This window comes from Micromys minutus, assembly GCF_963924665.1.
Source record: "Micromys minutus genome assembly, chromosome: 4".
Classification (NCBI taxonomy): domain Eukaryota; kingdom Metazoa; phylum Chordata; class Mammalia; order Rodentia; family Muridae; genus Micromys; species Micromys minutus.
Window position 1 is genome coordinate 40,634,441 of NC_137973.1, and position 18,939 is coordinate 40,653,379.

General features: G+C 40.6%; 1 pseudogene across 1 annotated transcript; it reads right to left on the reverse strand.

Moving 5' to 3' along the window:
- Positions 1 to 16,607: 16,607 nt before the first annotated feature.
- On the reverse strand, positions 16,608 to 18,043 carry LOC308420458 (E3 ubiquitin-protein ligase RNF220-like; annotated as a pseudogene). Its single transcript has one exon. The product of its transcript is annotated as an E3 ubiquitin-protein ligase RNF220-like (transcript).
- Positions 18,044 to 18,939: the final 896 nt, after the last annotated feature.

Consider the following 18,939-nt stretch of genomic DNA (forward strand, 5'->3'; position numbering starts at 1 on the left):
AACACGAGGCATGATTTTAATTCCAAATCTTTGTGTGTGTGTGTGTGTGTGTGTGTGTGTGTGTGTGTGTGTGTGTGGTGGGAGAACTGAGTTCTGATGTTGCCAGTTTGTCTTGGTTTCTGTTGCTTAAATTCTTGTGCTTGCCTCTTGCCATCTTCTTATCTTTGATGTTAGTGGATCTTGTTGTCTTTGAATGGAGTTTGTCTCTCCTGTTTGTCTGTGGGCTATGGGTTCTGGAGGAATATTGGCCCTGGGTATTTAGTTTCTATGGTCAGGCTGTGAGTTCTGATGGCAATGGGATGACTCTAGCTCTGGGTGTAGACTGATGCCTAAAGTTTACAGACCCAAGCTGTTGTATGATGTAAACACCTTGAGAGTTCCTGTTGGTCTCTCCCAAGATATTCATAGTAGAGAGGGTGTGAGCTCACCGCTGGCCTCAGAAAAGATGATGCTCCTGTGTCTTGCCTGGATACTCAGCTCTCTGCCGGCAGGATGCGATTTCTGATGCCTGTGTGCCAGCTTTGCCTGTGGCTCTGGACTTTTCTAGATTTTCTATCTCTAGGATTGTCTCACTTCATGATTTTCTTATTGTTTCTATTTACGTTTTTATATCCTTGATAGTTTTGTTCAGCTCCTTGACCTGGTTTGTGCTTCCTCTTTAAAGGCTTGTACTTCCTTGCCAGTGTTGTCCTATTTTTTTTTTTCATCACAATTTGAAAGCCAACATTTATTATGCATCTTCATAGGAAATCCAGGGAACAAATTTTCAAACATCTCAGTGATGCTTTTTCAATAAATATTTACCCTCTTAATGAGGAGTGTGGAGACAACCCATAAAATCATAGAATATGATATAAGTAATTGGCTACAGTCATTGAATCATCAGATCTGTTTCTAATCATAGAACAACACATTTGCATGAGGCATTTGAATCATAGCATGACCCTGGTGTGAGCTCCATGAGTGTAAAAGGCTGTTATGTGCCAAAGGCTTGTTTGTGTAACAAAACATATTTTCACATTTCTCACAGGAATGTACTCTCTGTTAGTGGCAATGACTCCATAATAATTCTGAGCAGCAGGAATCCAGGACACAAGGGTGTAGCTAATATCTCAACAAAATGATAACTGCTAGAACCTCTGTTGATGTTCAATTTCTTTTTAGAATCTAAGAAAGGGGAGCTGTCAGGAGCAGTTATGTCTCAACAACAAATGGCTACATACTATCAAATGTCACATACTGGATTTCTGATGTTTTTGAAAACAATCTATCTATGTAAAGGATATCTAAACTGGTGATCGTTGAAAACTTTCAGCCATTTCTTCTTTGTTTAACTTTATTTTAAAAGACAAAGATAAAAAAATTTAAATATTTTTGCATAAATGTATACAAATACAATTGTGTCAGTGCTTGGCTTTTTTTTTTCTTTTTCCTTTTAATTTTTGTTTCTTTTACAATGAGCAAAAAGTACATGTAAAACAGGGTGTAACCCGGAATTTGTCAATGTGTTCTTGGTGTGTAAGGATTGAGCATGACATTTTTTTATTTGTTTTCTTTTCTTTTCTTTTCTTTTCTTTTCTTTTCTTTTTTTCTTGAACATAACACACTCTGAGTTGTTTCTGGGGCAATGCTAGCCTCTGGGGTTAACATCCCACTATCAGTGACTGCATATTATGCCTGTTCTTTGTGACTGGGTTATCTCACTCAGGATGATATTATCTAGATGCAGCCATTTTTAAAGAATTTGGTTAAGTCATTGTTTCTGGTGGCTGAGTAGTATTCCATTGTGTAAATGTACCACAATTTTTGTATCCATTCATCTACTGAAGGACATCTGGGTTCTTTCAAGCTTCTGGCTATTATAAATAGAGCTGCTATGAACATTGTGGTGCATGTATCTTTGTTGTATATTAAAGTGTCTCTGAAGTATATGCCAAAAAGTGGAATAGCTGGGTCTTCAGGTAGTACTATGTAAAAGTTCCTGAGGTATCGTCAGACTGATTTCCAGAGTGGCTGTATCAGTTTACAACCCCACTAATGGTGGAAAAGTATTCCTCTTTCTCTGCAACCTCACCAGCATCTGCTGTCATCTGAGTTTTGGATCTTGGCCAATCCCACTAGTGTGAGGTGGATTCACAGGGTTGTTTTGATTTGCATTTCCCCCATGGCTAAGGATGTCAAGCACTTCCTAAGATGTTTCTCAGCCATTCGATATTCCTCAGCTGAGAACGTTTTGTTTAACTCTGTACCCCTTTTTTAATAGGGTTGTTTGATTCTCTGGTGTCTAGCTTCTTGGGTTCATTGTATACCTTGGATATTAGGCCTCTATCTGATGTGGAGTTGGTAAAGATCTTTTCACATTCTGTTGGCTGCCGTTTTGTTTTCTTGACAATGTCATAAGCCTTACAGAAACATTGAAATCTATTTAAGTCCCATTTGTTAATCTTTGACCTTAAGACTTGAGCCATTGGTGTTTTGTTCAGAAAATTTTCTCCTGTGCCTATGTGTTCTAAGGTTTTCCCTACTTTCTCATCTAATAGATTCAGTGTATCTGGTTTAATGTGGAGATCTTTGATTCATTTACACTTGAACTTTGTACAAGGAGAAAAGAAAGGGTCTATTTTCATTCTTTTGCATGCTGAGTGCCAGTTGGACCAGCACCATTTGTTGAATAGGCTGTCCTTTTTCCATTGAAAGTTTACTGCTCCTTTGTTAAAAATCAGGTGACCATATACATGAGGGCTCATTTCTAGATCTTCTATTATATTCCATTGATCCAAGTGCCTATTTCTGTACCAGTACCATGCAGTTTTCAACACAATTGCCTTGTAATATAGCTTGAGGTCAGGCATAGTGAGTCCCGCAGATGATTTCTTGTTGTTGAGGATGGATTTCGCTATTCTAGGTCTTTTGTTATTTTATATGATATTGCACATTGATCTTTCCAACTCAATGAAGAACTGGGTTGGAATTTTGATGGGGATTGCATTGAATCTGTAGATTGCTTTTGGTAGGATGGCCATTTTTAAATTTTTGATCCTTCTGATCCATGAGCATTGGAGATCTTTCCATTTTATGAGATCTTCCTCGATTTCCTTCTTTAGATGTTTGAAATTCTTGTCATACAGGTCCTTCACTTGCTAACTTAGAGTCACACTAAGGTATTTCATAGTTTTTGTGAATATTGTGAAAAGTATCTTTCACCTAATTTCTTTCTCCATATGTTTATCATTTGATTATAGGACGGCTACTGATTTGTTTGAGTTAATTTTGTATCCAGCCACTTTGCTGAATTTGTTTATCAGCTGTAGGAGTTTTCTGGTGGAATTTTTGGGGTCACTTAAGTACACTATTATGTCCTCTGCAAAGAGTGATGTTTTTAAGTCTCCCTTTCCAATTTGTATCCCTTTGATCTTCTTTTGCTGTCTAATTGCTCCAGCCAGGACTTCCAGTACTATGTTGAATAAGAAGGGCGAGAGTGGACAGCCTTGTCACGTCCCTGATTTTAGTGGGATTGCTTCAAGTTTCCCACCATTAAGTTTGATGGTGGTTGTTGGTTTGTTGTTTATTGTGTTTATTACATTAAGGTATGGATTTTCGATTCCTGTTTTTTCCAGGACTTTTAATATGAAGGGGTGTTGAATTTGTCAAATGCTTTCTTAGCATCTAGTGAGATGACCATGTGATTTTGTTCTTTGAGTTTGCTTATATGGTGGATTACATTGATGGATTTCCTTATATTAAACCAACCCTGCATCACAGGGATGAAACCTACTTGGTCATGGTTAATGATCGTTTTGATGTGTTCCTGGATTTGGTTTGCAAGGATTTTGTTGAGTATTTCTGCATCAATGTTCTTAAGTGAGATTGGTCTGAAGTTCTTTTTCCTTGTAGGGTCTTTGTGTGGTTTAGGAATGAGGGTTATTGTAGCCTCAAAAAAATGAGTTAGGTAGTATTCCATCTGATTCTATCTTGTGGAATAGTTTGGAGAGTATTGGTGTTATGTCCGCAATAAATGTCTGATAAAATTCTGCACTGAACCCGACTGGATCTGGGCTTTTTTTGGTTGGGAGGCTTTTGATGACTTCTTCTATTTCTTTAGGTGTTATGGGATTATTTATATGGTTTACTTGGTCCTGGTTTAACTTTAGGATCTTGTATCTGTGTAGGAATTCATTCATTTCCTCCAGATTTTCAAACTTTGTGGAGTGTAAGTTTTTGTCGTAGGATCTGATGATTTCTTGAATTTCCTCAGTTACAGTTGTTATGTCTCCACTTTCCTTTCTGATTTTGTTAATTTGTATACTCTCTCTTTGTCATCTAGTTAGTCTGGCTAGTGGTTTATCAATCTTGTTGATTTTCTTAAAGAACCAGCTCTTGGTTTTGTTGATTTTTTCAATGATTTTTTTTGTTTCTATTTGGTCTATTTCTGCCCTAATTTTGATTATCTCTTGCCGTCTACTCTTCTTGGGTGTATCTGCTTCTTTTTGTTCTAGGACTTTTAGCTGTGCTGTCAGGTTGCTTATGTAAGCTCTCTCCAGTTACTTTTTGGAAGCACTTAGGGCTATGAGTCTTCCTCTCAGTACTGCTTTCATTGCATCCCATAGTTTTGGGTATTTTGTGTTTTTGTTTTCATTGAATTCTTGAAAATTCTTAATTTATTTCTTTATTTCTGCTTTTACCCTGCTATCGTTTATCAGAGTGTTGTTTTGTTTCCATGGGTATGTGGGCTTTTTGTTGTCTTTTTTGTTGTTAAAAACCAGCCATAGACCATGGTGATCTGAAAGGATGCATGGGAGTATTTTAATCTTCTTGTATTGATTGAGGCTTGTTCTGTGTCCAATTATGTGGTCAATTTTTGAGACGGTGCCATAGGGTGCTGAGAAGGTGTATTCTTTTACTTTAAGATGTTATGTTTGTAGATATCTATTAATTCCAGTTGGTTCAAAGTCTCTGCTAGTTTTACAGTGTCCTTGTTCAGTTTCTGTTTCCATGATCCATCCATTAGTGAGAGTGGGGTTTTAAAGTCTCCCACTATTATTGTGTGGGGTGAAATGTATTTTTTGAGCTTTAGTAGGGTTTTGTTTTTTTATGAATGTGTGTGCTTTTTTATTTGGAGCATATATGTTAAGGATTGAGAGTTCCTTATGACAGATTTCCCCAGTAATGAGTAAAAACTGTCCTTACTTATCTTTTTTGATAACTTTTGGTTGGAAATTTACTTTATTCCATATTAGAATAGCCACTCCAGCTTGCTTCTTGGGGCTGTTTTCTTGGAAGTTTTTTTCCCCACCATTTTACTCTGAGATAGTGTCTGTCTTTGTCTCTGAGATGAGTTTCATGTATGCAGCAAAATGCTGTATTTTGTTTATGTATCCAGTCTGATAGCCTATGTCTCTTTATTGGGGAGTTTAGTTTCTGTTTCCTGCTGTTATTGCCTTTGTAGGTTGAGTTGTGTCTGTATCTTTTTCTTCTTTTGGATTTTTGCTTAGGAGTTTTCTTTTTTTAACTAGGATGTTGTTCCCCTCATTGTAGTGGGTTTTCCACTTATAATTCGTTGTAGTGCTGAGTTTGTGGACAGATATTGTGTAAATTTTGATTTGTCTTGAAATATCTTCATCTCTCCATCTATTGTGATTGATAGTTTTGCTGGGTATAGCAGCTTGGGCTGGCACTTGTGCTCTCTTAGGATGTGCATGATGTTTGTCTAGGTTCTTTCAGCTTTCATAGTCTCTGTTGAGAAATCGGGTGTGATTATGATTGGTCTGCCTTTATATGTTACCTGATTTTTTTCCCTTACTGCTTTTAGTATTCTTTCTTTGCTTTGTGCACTTGGTGTTTTGAATATTATGTGTCAGGAGGTATTTCTTTTCTGGTCCAACCTATTTGGAGTTCTGAAGGCTTCTTTCATGCTCATGGTCATCTCATTCTTGAGGGTAGGCAAGTTTTCTTCTATGATTTTGTTGAAGATATTTACTGTGCCTCTTAGTTGATACTCTGCTCCCCCTTCTATTCCTATTATCCTTAGGTTTAGCCTTCTCATTGTGTCCTGGATCTCCTGGACATTTTGGGTTAGGAGCTTTTTTTTTTTTTTTTTTTTTTTTTTTTTTTTTTTTTTGCATTTTCTCTGGCTGTTTTGTTTATGTTTACAATGTTGTCTTCTGCCCCAGAGATTCTCTCTTCCATCTCTTGTAGTCTATTGGAAATGCTTGCACCTGTGACTTCTAATTTCTTTTTTAGGTGTTCTACCTCTAGGGTTATCTCTTTTAGTGTTTTCTTTATTGTGTCAATTTCCATTTGAAATTCCTTCTTCCATTCCTTCATCTCTTTGGGTCGGTTTTCCTCTAGTTCTTTGAGTTCTTTGAGTGTTTTTCTTGTTTCCTCTTTAAAAGCTTCCGATTCTTTTTGTTTTTCTTCCCGTTCTTTTTTAAGTATCTTTATCAGCGTCTTGAGGTATGATTTTAGGTCTGCGTTTTCTTTTTCTGGAGTGTTTGGCATTCTAATGTTTGTTTTTATGGGAGAGCTGGGTTCTGGTGTTGCCAGGTTGTCTTGGTTTTCTTGGGATATACTCTTTTGCTTTCCTCTTGCCATGTTGTTGTCAGTGATATGTTCTTGCCTTTCCCTTGTATCTGGTCTGTGTCCCTGGATCTCTCCTGGTCCAGGTGGCAGATGGGCAGAGCCCTGTTTCCAAATTTAGCTGGTAGAAACAGAGGTTTCAATGTTGTGTTTCTGGTCCCTGGATCAGGCAGGGCATGGGCATGCTTTCTGTGCACTTTCTGCAGAGAGCTCTCTGCTCCCTGGCTGCCCAGATCTCCTTCTTACCAGTCTTTAAACCTTTTGAAACTGCTGGTCTGGGTGGCAAATGGGTCTAGCCCTGTTCTGCGCCCCAAATCACCAAGTGGGAACAGAGGTCCTAGTGCTGGGTTCCTCGTCCCTGGGTCAGTCAGAGCAGGGGCGCACTTTCTGTGCCCACTCTGCAGAGATCTCTTCTCCCTGGCTGCCCAGATCTCTTTCTCACCAGTTTTTAAACCTTTGGGAACTGCTGGTTTGGGTGGCAGATGTGCCAAGTGTCCTATTTTTTTAAGGAAATTGTTAATGACTTTCTTAAAGTCCTCTAGCATTATAATGAGTAGTGATTTTAAATCTGAATCTTGTTTTTTCCTTTGTGTTGGTGTATTCAAGACTTGCTCTGGTAGGGAAACTGTGTTCTGATGATGCCAAGTATCTGAGTTTTCTGTTGCTTGGTTTCTTGGCCTTGCCTCTTGCCATCTTTTTCTTTCTCTAGTGTTAGCTGGTCTTGTTTATTCTGACAGTGGTTTGAACCTCCTGTTCTCTCAGGTGTTTCATCTCTTCTGGGGGAGCAGTTCTCTCCCAGCTGTTTTTTGTATAGAGAGCTGTTGCACAGGGTCAGCTCTGGGTGCAGGAGTAAGCCATAAGAATCCTGTCCCAGACTGCTCCTCTCTTCCCTTGTCCTGAGGGCTTTGGACAGGTTCATTTTGGGTCAGGAATTTAAGCACAGGTGGTGGTCTCACCTGTGTTTTCAGATGTGTAAATACTTCTGTGAGATAGGTTTTCTCCTAATGGGGTCTGGGTACAGAGTGCTGTAAAAACTTGAAGAAGTAAAAACTTGAAGGCAAGGATAGGGAATTCTTAAAGGAGACTGTAGGAAAATGAGAAAATTAATGTAAAACCTTTTAGCTGTTAAAAAATGTACAAATAAAAATAGTTTGAGTCTATTTCTCCCAGACTGTGTGAACTAAACATCTTGGTCCATGTCTTCCGCTGATTACATACATTCTATGTCAAGTTCTGAACCATACCATTGACTAGACTCAGGCATAAAAGTTTTGTGGCTGGGTTGGTGTCCCAGACCCACCACTGGAAAACTTTACAGAAGATGGATGTTTTAGACTCTGTATTCTAAGAGTTCTCAGTAGAATCACTCCAGTTGATTCCAAATCCTTGACACTGTGCTAGTTTTTCATCTCATCCATGAAATGTCCCCAATTCTAGTTGTCTGTCAACATATTCCATTCCTCCAACTTTCCCCTGCCTGATCCCTCCTGTTTCCCTCTTCACACATCCACAATCCACATATAAAATCTATATTTCTCTTATACACGCATCCATCCATGAACTCATTTGCCTCATTAAATACCTTTTCTGTATCTATGTGTTGTAGCATAGTTATCTTTTCTTATCAGATAGCATCTAAGTACATACCATATTTGTCTTTCTGAATCTGGGTTACATCACTCAACACGATATTTTCTAGATCCATCCATTTGTCTGCAAATTTAATGAAATCATTGTTTTTTAACATGGAGCATTTTGAACAATTCCATTGTGTATGTACCACATATTCTTAATCAATTCTTAGATTGAGGAACATCTAGGTTGTCTTTAGTTTTGTGCTATTATGAATAAAGTTGCTATAAATATAGTTGTGCAAGTGTCCTTGTGGTAAGATGGAGAGTTTTGGGTATATGTTCAGGAGTGGTATAGTTGAGTTTTAAGATATATTTATTCCCAATTTTCTGAGGAGCAACCATATTCATTTCTTTAGTGGGTATATAAGGTTTTTACTCCCATTAACAATGGAAGAGTATCCCCCTTGCTCCACATCCTCATGGGTAAGAGCTGTTACTTAAGGCTTTTTGTTTGTTTGTTTGTTTTGCTTTTGTTCTTTTGTAAACATAGCCATTCAGAAAGATGTAAGGAATATCAAAGAAGCTTTGATTTGCATTTCTCTGATGGGTAAGAATTTTGAGCATTTTAAAATTGTTTCTCAACATTTGGCATTCTCTACTGAGAATTCTGTTTAGATCTGTCTGCCAATTTTTAAATGGATTATTTAGTTTGTTGATGACCAGTTTCTTATGGTTTTTAAGAAATATATATTGGATATCAGCCTTCTGTTGGATGTAGAATTGATAAAGATGTTTTCCCATTCAGTTTTCTGCTTTTTTTTTTTTTTTTTTTGTTCTTTTGATGATGTTTTTTGCCTTACAGGAGATTTTCAGTTTCATGAAGTCCTATTAATAATTGTTGATCTCATTGCCTGAGCTGTTGATGTGCTATTCAGAAAGCTGACTTCTATAAGAATACATTCATGATTATTTCTCACTTTCTGTTCTCTAAGCAGCCTTTATTATGTTTAGGTATGTCCTTTAATATTGCTAATCTTTCCAGGAAGTATATTATGAAGGTCTGTTGTATTTTGTTAAAGGCATGTAATGAGACTGTAGGCATGTGTGTGTGTGTGTGTGTGTGTGTGTGTGTGTGTGTGTGTGTAATTCTTTAATCTTTATAATAGTCCAGGTATTATCTTTCTTTCACTCTACCCTCCAACTGTTCCTCATCCCATTTATCCTCCCATGTCTCCAAGAGGGTGACTCCACACTCATCCTACCCAACTAGACCTCCCCACTTCCTGTCTCTCAATGGATAGCTGCCTCTTCTCTCACTGAGGCCAGACCGGGCAATCTTCTCCTTTATATGTGTCAGAGGCCTCATATCAGCTGCTCTATGTTGCCTGGTGTGTGATTCAATGTCCAGGAGATCCTTGGGTACAGCTCAGCTGAAATTTCTGGTCTTCCTATGGGGTCACCCTCCTCCTCAGCTTCGTCTAGCCCATACAAGTTAAACCACAAGGGGACTCTGGCTTCCAACCATTGGTTTGATGCAAGACGCTTTCAGCTGCCCATGGGGCTTCTCAGAGAGCTTCCATGTTAGGCTCCTGTATGCAAGCACAGCACCACATCAGCAGCAGTGTCAGGCTTTGGAACCTTCCCTTGAGCTGGTCAATTTGGGCTTATACCTGAACCTCCTTTCTCTCCGTCTCTTCTCCATTTTTTGTCCCTGCAGTTCTTTAAGCCAAGAATAATTGTGGGTCAAGATTTTTTGTTTGCGTATGATAATTTCATCCCACCCTTCACTTGATATCCTGTCTTTCTACTGGAGATGGACTCTGGAAATCAGTCTGGCGATTCCTCAGAAAATTGGATATAGTACTACCTGAAGATTCAGCTATTCCACTTCTGGGCATATACCACAGAGACACTCCAATATACAACAAAGACGCATGTACAAAAATGTTCATGGTGGCTTTATTTATAATAGCCAGAAGCTGGAAAGAACCCAGATGTTCTTCAGTAGTATATGAATACATTTATGTCAGTGCTTGTTTTTTTTAAAGGTTTGATACTATGCATTAAGATCTTACTCGTTACAATAAGCACAAAGTACATGTAAAACAGGATGTAACCTGGAATTAGCTTTAGTCAAAGTTTTTTTGGTCTGTAAGGATTAAGCATAATGTTTTTTTTTCTTTTTTTTTTTCTTTTCTTGAACTTCATATAGTCTGTGAGTTGTTTCTGGGGTGTTCAGAACTTACGAGGGTTAGTATCCAATTATCAGTGACTGCATGTTATGTCTGTTCTTTTGCGACTGGATTAACTCACTCAGGATGATATTCTCTTGATGCATCCATTTTCTTAAGAATTTCATAAAGTCGTTGTTTCTGATAGCTGAGTAGTACTCCATTGTGTAAATATAACCACAACTTTTGTATCCATTCATCTACTGAAGGACATCTAGGTTCTTTCCAGTTTCTGGTTATTATAAATAGGGATGCTATGAACATTGTGGTGCATGTGTCTTTGTTGTATGTTGGAGCATATCTGGTGTATATGCCCAGAAGTGGAATAATTGGGTCTTCAGTTAGTATTATGTCCAATTTTCTGAAGAATCGCCAGACTGATTTCCAGAGTGGTTATAACAGTTTACAACCCCACCAACAGTGGAGAAGTGTTCCTCTTTTAACACATCCTCGCCAGCATCTGCTGTCATCTGAATTTTTGATATTGGCCAATCTGACTGGTGTGAGGTGGAATTTCAGTGTTGCTTTGATTTGCATTTCAATGATGGCTAATAATGTTGAGCACTTCCTTAGATGCTTCTCAACCATTTGATATTCCTCACTTGAGAAGATTTTGTTTAGCTCTGTGCCCCATTTTTAATAGGGTTGTTTTGTTCTCTGGTCTCTAGCTTCTTGAGTTCTTTGTATACCTTAGATACTAGGCCTCTATCTGATGTGGGGTTGGTAACGATCTTTTCCCACTCTGTTGGCTGCCATTTTGTTTCCTAGACAGTTTTCTTAGCATTACAGAAACTTTGCAATCTCATTAAGTCTCATTTGTCAATCTTTGAACTTAGAGCACAGGCATTGGAGTTCTGTTCAGAAAATTTTTTTCTATGCTTATGTGTTCTAAGTTTTTTCCTACTTTCTAATCTAGTAGTTTCAGAGTACCTGGTTTAATGTGGAGATCTTTGATCTACTTGCACTTGAGCTTTGTACAAGTACATAATCAAGGGTGTATTTGACCAGAAACAGTGGAAATGCAGCGACACAGCCCTGGTGAGAAGGCATTCCGAGTAGCCCAGAGGCAGTAAGATCTTCGCTGAGCATGCAAAATGCGCCCCCCTTCTTGGTTTAGGGAACCAGGAACCCAGAATTGAGCTGTCTGTTCCCAGCTTTTGGGTGTAGAACAGGTGTTATGACCATTTGCCACCAGAAACAGTGGAGATCCAGGGACACAGGCCTGGTGAGAAAATTTTCCAAGTAGTCGGGGAGCAGAGAGATCTCTTCTGAATGTGCAGAGAGTGCTCCTCCCCCTGCTTGGTTCAGGGAACCAGGAACCCAGCATTGGGCTGTATGTTCCCAGTCAGTGGCCTTTGGTTGCCGAACAGGGACTCAGGCCATCTTCCACCTGGAACAGCAGAGATCCAGGGACAAATACCTGATGAGAAGGCCTTTGGAGTAGCCAGGTAACAAAGAAATCTCTGCAGAGCATGCAGAAAGTGTGCTCCCCCTGCTCGATTCAGGGAACCAGGCACCCAGCATTGGGCTGTCTGTTCCCAGCTAGTGGCCTTTGGCTGCAGAACAGGCACTCAGGACATCTGCCACCAAGAACACGTGGAGATCCAGGGACACAGTCCAGGTACAAGGGAAAGGCAAGAACCAATCACTGACACCAAGACCACAAGATTGATAAACACTTAGCCAAACTAACTAGAGGGCAAAGAGAGAGTCTCCAAATTAATAAAATCAAAAAGAAAAGTGGAGAAATAACGACTGAAACTGAGGAAATTCAAGAAATCATCAGATTCTACTACAAAAGCCTATACTCAACAAAGATGGAAAATCTAGAAGAAATGGATGAATTCCAGACAGATACCAGATACTCAACATAAATGAGGACCAGGCAAACCATCTAAATAATGCCATAACACCTAAAGAAATAAAAGCAGTTATCAAAAGTCTCCCAACCAATAACAAGGCCAGGTCAGATGCGAATACTCTCCAAATATTCCACAAAATAGAATCAGATGGAATATTACCTAACTTGTTTTTTAAGGCTACAATAATCCTTATTCCTAAACCACAAAATGACCCTACTAGGAAAGAGAACTTCAGAAAAATCTCACTTACGAACATTGATGCAAAAATACTCAGCAAAATATTTGCAAACCAATCCAAGAACACATCAAAATGATCATTCACCATGCTCAAATAGGCTTCATCCCTGGGATGCAGGGATGGTTTAATATAAGGAAATCCATTAATGTAATCCACCATATAAAAAACTCAAAGAAAAAAACCACATGATCATCTCACTAGATGCTGAGAAAGCAGTTGACAAAATCCAACACCACTTCATGTTAAAAGTCTTGGAAAGAACAGGAATACAAGGCCCATACCTAAACATAATAAAAGCAATATACAGCAAACCAACAGCCAACATCTAACTTAATGGTGGGAAACTTGAAGCAATCCTACTAAAGTCAGGGACTGGACAAGGATGCCCAATCTCCCCCTACCTATTCAACATAGTACTGGAAGTCCTGGCTGGAGCAATTAGACAGCAAAAGGAAATCAAAGGGATAAAATTGAAAGGAAGAAGTAAAAACATCACTCTTTGCAGATGACATGATAGTGTATGTAAGTGACTCCATAATTTCTACCAGAGAACTCCTACAGCTGATAAACAAGTTCAGAAAAGTGGCTGGTTATAAAATTAATTCAAACAAATCAGTAGCCTTCCTCTACTCAAAGGACAAACATGTGGAGAAAGAAATTAGGGAAAAGATACCCTTCACAATATTCACAAACAATATGAAATACCTTGGTGTGACTCTAACTAAGCAAGTGAAGGACCTGTATGACAAGAACTTCAAACCTCTAAAGAAGGAAATCGAGGAAGATATCAGAAAATGGAAAGATCTCTCATGCTCATGGATGAGAAGGATCAACATTGTCAAAATGGCCATCTTACCAAGAGCAATCTACAGATTCAATGCAATCCCCATTAAAATACCAACCCAATTCTTTGTAGAATTGGAAACAGCAATGTGCAATTTCATCTGGAATAACAAAAGACCTAGAATAGTGAAATCCTTCCTCAACAGCAATAAAACATCTGTGGCAATCACTATCCCTGACTTCAAGCTATATTACAAGGCAATTGTGCTTAAAACTTCATGGTACTGGTACAGAAATAGGCACGTGGATCAATGGAATAGAATAGAAGATCTAGAAATGAGCCTTCACATATATGGTCACCTGATTTTTGACAAAGGAACTGTATACATTCAATTGAAAAAGGACAGCCTATTCAACAAATGGTGTTGGTCCAACTGGTACTTAGCATGCAGAAGAATGAAAATAGACCCTTTTTTATCTCCTTGTACAAAGCTCAAGTACAAATGGATCAAAGATCTCCACATTAAGCCAGGCACACGGAAACTATTAAAAGAGAAAGTAGTGAAGACCTGAGAACACATAGGCACTATTCTCTGCCTACTTGACTACTCTGAAAGCCTTCTCACCAGGCCTGTGTCCCTGAATCTCCACTGTTCCTGGTGGCGAATGGCACCTGTTCTGCACCCAAGGGCCGCAGGCTGAAAACAGACAGCCCAATGCAGTGTTCCTGGTTCCCTGAACCAGCAGTGGAGGGGGCACACTTTTCATGCACTCAGCAGAGATCTCTCTGCTCCCGGGCTACTAGGAATGCCTTCTCACCAGGCTTTTGTCCCTGAATCTCTGCTGTTCTTGGTGTCAGATTGTGCCTCCTCTGCACCCAAGGGCCACCGACTGGAAACATGTAGCCCAATGTGGGGTTCCTGGTTCGCTGAACCAAACGGGGGGCACACTTTCCACATGCTCGGCAGAGATCTCTCTGCTCCCTGGTTTTCGGAACGCCTTCTCTCCAGGCCTGTGTCCCTGGATCTCCCTCTGACCAGGCCTGTGTCTCTGGATCTCACCTGTTATTTCTTTTGTTGTTGAAGTGGTGGTCATTAATCCATGGTAGTCTGATAAAATACAGGTATTGTTTCAGATTTTGTTTTTTAGTTATTTTTAATATTTTTATTACAGTCCAGACATTATACTCCTCCCAGTCCTCATCCCACCCCCTATCTCCAAGAGGATGTCCCTATACCCCACTCCACCAGACCTTCTGAACCTCAGGGACAGAAGACAACACTGAAAACATAGAAAAAACAGTCAGAGAAGATGCAAAAGCAAAAAAAGCTCCTAACCCAAAATATTCAGAATATCCAGGGCACAATGAGAAGATCAAATATAAGGAAAATAGGAGTAGAAGAGGCCAAAGAATATCAACTAAGAGGCACAGTAAATATCTTCAACAAAATTGTAGAAGAAAACGTTCCTACCCTTAGGAATGAGATGACCATGAGCATAAAAGAAGCCTACAGAACTCCAAATAGAGTGGACCAGAAAGAAAATACCTCACAACACATAATAGTCAAAGCACAAAGTGCCCAAAGCTAAGAAACAATACTAAAAGCAGTAAAGGAAAAAGGTCATGTAACATATAAAGGCAGACCAATCAGAATCATACCCAATTTCTCACCAGAGACTACGAAAGCCAGTAGATCCTGGACAGACATCATGCAGACCCTAAGAGAACAAAAGTGTCAGCCCAAGCTGCTATACCCAGCAAAACTCTCAATCACCATAGATGGAGAGTCCAAGATAATCCAGGACAAAATAAAATTTACACAATATCTGACCACAAACCTAGCAACACAATATAAGGAGGGAAACTACATCCTCATAAATACAAGAAAATACCTAGCCAAAAAAAAAAAACCAAAAGAAGAAAGACACACAGGCACAATTCTACCTCTAAAAGCAAAATAGCAGGAAAGAGCAACCACTATTCCTTAAGATCTGTTAACGTAAATGGACTCAATTCCCCAGTAAAAAGACAGAGGCTATCAGATTAGATACATAAACAAAGCCTAGCATTTTGCTGAATACAAGAAACTCATCTCAGAGACAAAGACAGACACTATCTCAGAGTAAAAGGTTGGGAAAAAAAAACTTCCAAGCAAACAGCTCCAAGAAGCAAGCTGGAGTGGCCATTCTAATATCAAAGAAAGTAGATTTTCAACCAAAAGTTATCAAAAAAGAGAAGGAAGGACACTTTTTACTCATTACAGGGGAAATCTGTCAGGAGGAACTCTCAATCCTTAAAATATATACTCCAAATACAAGAGAACCCATATTTATAAAAGAAACCCTACTAAAGCTCAAAAAATGTATTAGTCTCCACACAATATTAGAGGGAGACCTCAACATCCTACTCTCATCAATGGACAGATCATGGAAACAGAAACTAAACAAGGACGCAGTGAAACTAGCAGAGCTTATGAACCAATTGTAATTAATAGACATTTATAGAACATTTCATCCTAAAATAAAAGAATATACCTTCTTCAAGCACATCAAGGCACCTTCTCCAAAACTGACCATATAATCGGTCATAAAACAAACCTCAATAGATATAAGAAGATTAAAATACTCCTTTGTATCACATTAGATCACCATGGTCTAAGGCTGGTCTTTAAAAACAACAAAGACAAAAAAAAAAGCCCATATATGCAAGTAAACTAAACAATGCTCTATTTAACGATAGCATGGTCAAAGAAGAAATAAAGAAAGAAATTAAGGATTTTCTAGAATTTAATGAAAACAAAAACACAACGTACACAAATTTATGGGATGCAATGAAAAAAGCACTGAGAGGAAAACTCATAGCTCTGAGGGCTTCCAAAAAGAAACTAGAGAGAGCATACACTAGCAACTTGACAGCGAAGTTGAAAGTTCTAAAACAAAAGTAAGCAGATACACCCAAAAGGAGTAGAAGGCAAGAAATAATCTAACTCAGAGCATACATTGACCAAATAGAAACATAAAGAACCATTGAAAGAATCAACAAATCCAAGAACTTGTTCTTTGAGAAAAAAAATTTTTTTTTTTTTTTGGTTTATATGGTTTTAATCCATGTCAAATGTAGTTTACAAAGGGAAAGGACAAGTACCTTTGTATAGAATATACAGACACAGCATCACACCACAGGGCCCACAGGAGGGGCAGGGAGCCAGCACTTCCCTTGGGAGCAGTAGTCTACTCCCCCAGGGGTTGTTTTCAACAGCAGGCTGGGCAGCCAGGCACCCTCAGCCAGCCAGCCCAACTGTCCCATTCCACCCTACCCCCAGCTCCTCATGAAGAGCCCCATGAGCTAAGACTAAGGAGGGGGTCAGATCCCTTGGGGCACATGCCCCATGTCCGGGAGAAGAAGTCTACACCACTGAACACTGAGCACATGGGAAAGGGAAGGGATGCCCCGTGAGAGCCAGGCACCCTAAGAGGTGGTTGGGCCGAGCTCCCAGCCAGTCCTGAAGGGGGCGCTGCTTCCAGAAGTCATAAAAGAAAATCATACAACCGAAGGGGAGGTGGTAGAGGGCAAAGTGTCCCATTTATACACAACATTGTAAACATACACAGTCTATATTACATGTGCTTCAGTCTGGTGTTTGCGTGTCTGTCAGTCTATGGGATGGATCTCGGGAGCCTTGCCCTGTTGTCCTTCCCAAACCACTTTCCTGCCAACCGTGGAAACAGAGCCCAAAGAGACATGGTCCCCAAGTTCAGAAGGAACAAGCGGGCAGGGTTGTTCCACTCTGGCTCGAGTCCTCTCTGTGTGTTTGGGTGTGTATATGCATGTATGTACACGGGGAACCTGTGTGCAAGTATGTACAAGGGGAGGGAGGTCACTGTCACAGAGGCTGGGGCAGGGGGTTGCTCTTGCAAGGCCCGCCTGGACAGCTAGCTCATAGGTAGATCCTCCGCAGGTCTCCAGGCGCTGTGATGGTGTTGCACTGAGGGCAGAGCTTCTTGGCACCCAGAGTCCGCAGCCAACACTCTTCACAGTGCACATGCCAACACTGGATTGACGTCAGAGGCATCGAGTAGGAGTCCATGCAGATGAGACATTTGTATCGGTCCCCCCGAGATAGCTGCCGTTCAAGCTCCCTGACCCGAGCCTTTAGAGCCTCAAAGGTAGTAACAGCTGAGTCTTCGGTGATTTTCTCAATGTCGCTGTTCTTGCTGCATGGCCTCCTGCTTGCTGCTTTCACCATTGCTGGTGGATGGCATCTCATCGCTGGCCCATTTAGAGAACTCGGGTGTGATGCGGGTGCTCGGGGGGCCACCATTTAGGACTGCACCCCTGAGTGCCTCTCTCTCCTTGGCTTCACCAGGCTCTTCTCCTGTGCACGGGATGACACCAGCCTCTGTGTATTGTGGTTTCCCATACTCCAGAGTGTCATCTCCATCCACATCCAGGTCCGCATCACTGTATGGGTTCTCTTTGCCACTGCACATAACGAAGCCTGAGCCTCGGAAGCCACCTTCCAGGAGTGAGGTGGCCCGTATCCGCTTCTGCCCACACCACTCATACTCCTCAAAGCGGTTGCTGTTCTCATGCTCGATGTCCACGGCATCATCCTCAGCCATGCAGGAACCTTCCCTCTGCCCTTCATCTTGCTTCCTCCATTTCATTTTCCCAATCCGAGCATTCAGTCGGGTTTGCCGGTTGGCTTGCACTCGTAGGAAGGTTTCCTCCCTCCCGCCGGCCCCCCTGCCCCGCCGGCCGCTCCGGGCCCTCGGCATAGCCGCCCGGGCTGCTCTAACGGGAGCCCGCGGCCTCAGCGCGGTGCCGCCCAGGCCCCAGCCTCCGGCGCTCTGGGCCCCGCAGCAGCCCGGCCGGCAAGGGAGGCGATGCGGGCGGATTCCCCCCCCCCCCCCCCCCCCCCCCCCCCCCCCCCCCCCGCTGCCCGGTGGCGGCACCTCAGCTTCCAGCAGCGGCGGCAGCCATGTTGGCCCTGATCACGTGTTCTTTGAGAAAATTAACAAGATTGATAAACCCTTAGCCAGACTAACTAGAGGGCAAGAGAGAATATCCAATTTGTCAAAATCAGAAAGGAAAGTGGAGACATAACAACTGAAACTGAAGAAATTGAAGAAATCATCCGATCCTACTACTAAAGCCTATACTCAACAAAGCTGGAAAATCTGGAAGAATTGGATGAATTTCTAGACAGATACCAGATACTAAAGTGAAGCCAGGACCAGGTAAACCATCTAAATAATCTGATAACAGCTAAAGAAATAGAAGCAGTCATCAAAAGCCTCTCAAAAAAAAGCCCAGGTCCAGATGGGTTCAGTGCAGAATTCTATTTATTTATTAATGACCAGTACCAAGACCCTCCAAACTATTCCACAAAATAAAGTCATATGGAACACTACCTAACTCTTTGTTTGAGGCCACAATAACCCTTGTTCCTAAACCACAGAAAGACCCTACAACAAAAGAGAACTTCTGACTAATCTCACTTATGAACATTGATGCAAAAATACTCAACAAAATCCTTGCAAACCAAATCTAAGAACACATCCAAATGATCATTTACCATAATCAAGTAGGCTTCATCCCTGGGATGCAGGGATGATTTAATATACAAAAATCCATCAAAGTAATCTACCATATAAAAATTTTAAAAAGGTCA